At 46.0% G+C, this 5,454-nt stretch overlaps 1 long non-coding RNA gene across 1 annotated transcript; it reads left to right on the forward strand.

Moving 5' to 3' along the window:
• The first annotated feature begins 3,061 nt into the window (after positions 1 to 3,061).
• On the forward strand, positions 3,062 to 4,250 carry LOC307242870. Its single transcript, XR_013844604.1, has 3 exons — positions 3,062 to 3,164; positions 3,323 to 3,386; positions 3,492 to 4,250. It is a non-coding gene; the product is annotated as an uncharacterized lncRNA (long non-coding RNA).
• Positions 4,251 to 5,454: the final 1,204 nt, after the last annotated feature.

Here is a 5,454-nt window from a genome sequence, read left to right on the forward strand (position 1 = left end):
TGACTAAAAATATCAATAGAAGTTAATTTAAGGTGATCTTTCAAATAACAAAAAATCCTGAACATGCTCATGTATAAACTATGTACGAGGATGTTTTCACACTTGGATCCAAGTTGCACCTTGGGAGGTGGTTGATGTATTGTGAACACAATGCTGCTTGTCCTTAAAATCTACGCTTTCCATGACTCTTTTGCCGCTCAAGACTTACCACACAGCAGTAAGAGTAACAGCAGCACTCAGAAAACCAACCCAACGTGTGAATAGGAGGTGGATTGAGGCCACTTAACAGCTCAATGGAACCACAAAGGGATCCCAGTCTTTCAAGGTTCTGGACGCTGTTCCGTTCCCTTTCTCTCGGTCCACTTTGACTGAACTGACTTTGGTTCTTGGAAACTGAACTTGTTTGTCTGAGGAACAATCAAAATCTCCCCAACCTATAAAACAAGTCCAACAACAATCCACTCAAGGAAAAAAACAAAGACATGAAAACTGGTTGACTGGAACATGTGACAACCATTGGCAGCGGATGGCATTCATTAGTAATTATAGACAACACACCCTTGCATTCCATCAACGTCCCGTTTCTGCTTGTGATGTCATCAGACAGTGAAATGTTGATGTAAAGGGAGCTGCCCTGTTCTCAGAACAAACCAGAAACAAAAAGGGAGAAAGCATCACCAGGCAGCTGGAGATAGGATGGAGGGGGCCAGAAGCATGGCGAGAGGTCGCCATGGCCACACAGTCATGTGTGTACAGGGAGTATAGTAGGGGGCTGAGGACACAGCCCTGGGGGGATCCTGTTTTCAGTGTGAGGGAGCTGGACATGTACCTCCCCACCCTCACCACCTGAGGCCGGGCTGAGAGGAAGTCCAGGATCCTGGCATACAGCGGAGTGCTCAGTCCTAGTTCCCGCAGCTTCAGAGCCAGTCTAGTGGGGACTATGGTATTGAGGGCTGAACTATTGTCAATGAACAGCAATCTCACATAGGCCCCCTTCCCGCCATCCAGGTGTGTGAGCATGGTGTGCAGTACTTCGGAGACTGCATTGTCCTTGGATGTTTTCGGCCGGTACATGAACTGCAGCGGCTCCAAGGTGCCGGGGAGGCCAGAGTTTCTGTTATCCGTTCACATAGCTATGAAGCACGTAGCTACTTTGCGTCCTGAAGGGTGGCCTCTGAGGCAGCCCTGCTCTTTCAGAATAGATAGTGCTATATCGGTGTCCGCTTGTGATGGTATATTAACCACTGTATTGATGTGTTGAATTCCCGGGGGAGGTAGAATGAGAAGAAGAAGAACAACAACAATCTTTAATCTTCACACGCACACACACACACACACACACACACACACACACACGCTCGCTTTGGATGGTGCCGGTGAAATGGTTCCTCTGCGTTTAACCATCCTGGCTTGTCCTTCCTCTGGGGGCACAGCCAGGAGCAGTGGGCAGCATTCGTGGAGGCGCCCGGGGACCTGGTGATGAGTGTCCATCTCTGGTCAGACGATGATGTGTGCATGGTTTTGGTGGGGGTTTGATGAGACCATTTGCAGACAGGAAGAAACTGTTCTTGTGGCGAGAGGTTTTGGCCTTGTTGGACCGCAGCCTCCTACCAGAGGGAAGTGTTACAAACGGTTTGTGTCTGGGGTGGGAGTGGTCAGCCACAATCTTACCTGCCCACCTCAGGGTCCTGGAGGAGTACAGGTCCTGGAGAGATGGTAGATTGCAGCCTTCACCTTTTCAGGAGAGCGAATGACACACTGCAGTCTGCCCTTGTCCTTGGTGGTTGGAGCAGCGTACCAGATGGTGATGAAGGAGGTGAGAATGGACACAATAATGGCGATGCAGAAGTACACCATCATCATCTCTGGCAGGTTGAACTTCCTCAGCTGCCGCAGGAAGTATGTCCTCTGCTGGGCTTTCTTGATGATGGAGCTGATGTTCAGCTTCCACTTGAGGTCCTGGGAGATGATGGTTCCCAGGAAGTGGCAGGACTCTACAGAGTCGACTGGGGAGCCACACAGGGTGATGGGGGTGAGTGGGGCTGCGTTCTTCCTGAAGTTCACAACTATCTCCACTGTCTTCACAGTGTTGAGCTCCAGGTTGTTCTGGCAGCACCAAGTCACCAGATGGTCAAGCTCCCACCTCTATGCAGACTCATCCCCACCAGAGATGAGCCCAATGAGGGTGGTGTCGTCTGCAAAATTCAGGAGCTTGACAGACTGGTGGTTAGAGGTGCAGCTGTTGGTATACAGGAAGAAGAGCAGAGGAGAAAGAACGCAGCCTTGAGGGGAACCAGTGCTGATGGTCCGGGAGTCAGAGAAGTGTTTACCCAGCTTCACATGCTGCTTCCTGTCAGACAGAAAGTCTGTGATCCAGCTGCAGGTGGAGTAATCATCAATATTATCGTAGGGATTGTATCAAAATAAATGTCTCAATATATGTCTATCTTCTCCACTTGATCATTGCTAAGCACTCCCCCAAACGGACTAAAAACATCAATAGAAGTTAATTAAAGGTGATCTTGGAAATTACAAAAATTCCTGAACATGGTCATGTATAAACTTTTGACAAGAATGTTTTCACACTTGATTCCAAGTTGCATCTTTGGAGGTGGTTGATGTGTTGTGAACAAAAAGCTGCTTGTCATTATAATCCACCTTTTCCACGACTCTTTTGGTGCTCAATACTAACCGCACACATCCGTAAGGTTTACAGCAGTACTCATACACAGCTCAAGGGGACCACGAAGGGATCCCAGTCTTTGTAGGTTCTGGACGGTGTTCCGTTCCTTTCTCTCGGTACACTTTGAGTTTGGTTCTTGAAAACCTTGAAAAACACCCCGACTATAAATCAAATTGAACAACAATCCACTAAAGAAAAAGAAAAACATGAAAACTGGTTGACTGGAACATTTGAAAAGAATTGGCAGCGGATGGCATTGATTAGTAGTTGTGAGCACCACACCTTGCATTCCATCAACGTCCCTTTCCTGGTTGTGATGTCATCAGACAGTGAATTGTGGATATAAAAGAGAGGTGCTCTGTTCTCAAGACAAACCAGAGACAAAAAGGGAGCAAGCATCACCCAACAGCTGGAGAGACAACTTTGACCGACCCAAAAGCATATCCTCATTCACCACAGAGGATAACACCACGAGACATCTGTGAGTGAATCTAAATGTTGGATTATTATTGTTATTGTTATTGTTATAATTATTATTATCATTATTATTATTACTATTACTATTTATAAAATTAAACATTTAGTGAAGATTTTTTCAGTTTTCATGAAATTAACAATGGTGTTTAATTGTCTTTTCAGGAAGTAATGAAGCCATTCACAATGACGCAAATGATTTCTATCATTGTTCTCCTGATGTCTTTTGGTAAATTAAGTAAACACTTTTTCATTGCTTTATTCATCTTAAATCACAAATAAATGTAAAATGATTTGATGAGATAAAACGAATTCATCTTTCTTGACCAAACAGCATCAGTTAACTCCCAGACAACAGTCACATCAACGACAACGATAACTTCAACGACAACCAATACCTTCTTCTCAACTGTCACCGACACGAGTTCTTCAACATTTACCCCATCAACAGTGTCTTCTATTACTGCCACCATGATCACTACGATTAGTCAACCGATCACTATTACGGGCATCATAACGACCTCTTCAACGACAACTGTAACGACCACCTCAACAGCCACCACGACGACCACAGCAGCGACTACTGCAATTTCCACCACGACGGCCACCTCGACGGCCACCACGACGGCCATTGTGACGACCACCGGGACGGTTTCTGAGACATCCACCACGACGGCTACCGCGACGGCCACCGCAACGGCCATCACTACGACCACCACGGCAGCCACCGTGACTGCCACCCCAACGACTTCCGCTACGACCACCACCACTGCCACTCCAACTAATTCCTCTTCTACAATCAATACAATGAGTCTATTTTCCACCATCTTGGCTGTTGCAGCAAATGCATTTTATTGGGGTTGTTAAGATGAATTCCATCTTTTCTTTAACATTGTTAACAAAATCATTACGATTAAATGCTGTGATCATTTATTTTGGAATTTAAATTTAATATTTTTGTACACGCAGGCATGATTACTCTGTGTATATTAATGTTCTTAAGTCTTAAAGCTGACTCTAACTTTGTTCTAAGTAATGAAGGCATGCATTTATTCCTGAACATAAGATCAATAAAGTTAAAATAACATTTTTATTTTGGCTTCTTTGGTCTCATTCACGATGATACGAGAGTATGCAGTGCAAAGGGAAAGTTCACCTTGTCTACATTTTTTTTACAGCCCTATTCTAAAATGCGTGAAATTCATTTTACACTTAATTCACCAAAAAGGAAAAAGGAGGAGTGTTGTATGCAATTTAGGGAACAGGTAAGGCAGGCAATAGGTGGGAATGAACAGCTACCAGATGATGGGAAACAACTTCAGCAGTTTTGAGCGAGACGGCCAAGAAGGTGTATCATGCAGGAAGAGGAAGGAAGACAAGGACACTTGGTGGTGGAATGAGGAAATACAGGAGGGCATAGAGCAGAAGATGTTAGCGAAGAAAAAATGGGAAAGTCAGAGAGATGAAGAAAGTAGACAGGAGTACAAGCTGATGCAGCGCAAGGCGAAGAGAGAAGTGGAAAAGGAAAAGGAAAAGGCGTACGACGAGTTGTATGAGAGGTTGGACAGTAAGGAAGGAGAAAAGGACTTGTACCGATTGGCAAGACAAAGGGACCAAGCTGGGAATGATGTACAGCAGGTTAAGGTGATGGAGGATAATGATGGGAATGTGCTGACTAGTGAGGAGAGTGTGTTAATGGTGATGGACAGGTTAACGGATGAAATCAGGCAGGGGTCTCTGTGGACTATGATTTTCTCGGATGACATTGTAATCTGTAGCGAGAGTAGGGAGCAGGTGGAGGAGAGCCTGGAGAAGTGGAGGCAGCATTAGAGAGAAGAGGAATGAACGTAAGCAGGAGTAAGACACAATACATGTTCCTGAATGGGAGGGAGGGCGGCGAAAAGCTGAGAATGCAAAGAGTGGAGGTGGAGTTCAAGACGGATGAGTTCAAGTACTTGGGGTCGACCATCCAAAGCAGCGGAGAGTGCGGGAGAGAGGTGAAGAAGAGAGTACAGGCAGGGTGGAGCGGGTGGAGAACAGAGAACAGGCAGGGTGGAGCGGATGGAGAAGAGTGTCCGGAGTGATGTGTGACAGAAGGGTTCCAGCAAGAGTGAAGGGGAAGGTGTACAGGACGGTCGTGAGAGCAGCCATGTTGTACGGTTTAGAGGCGGTGGCACTGACAAATAGGCAGGTGGATGAGGTGGAGGTGGCAGAGTTGAGGATGTTGAGGTTTTCACTGGGAGGGACAAGGATGGACAGTATTAAGAATGAGTACATTAGAGGGACAGCTCAGGTTG

Source organism: Zeus faber (genome assembly GCF_960531495.2).
Source record: "Zeus faber genome assembly, chromosome: 1".
In the NCBI taxonomy this organism is placed as follows: domain Eukaryota; kingdom Metazoa; phylum Chordata; class Actinopteri; order Zeiformes; family Zeidae; genus Zeus; species Zeus faber.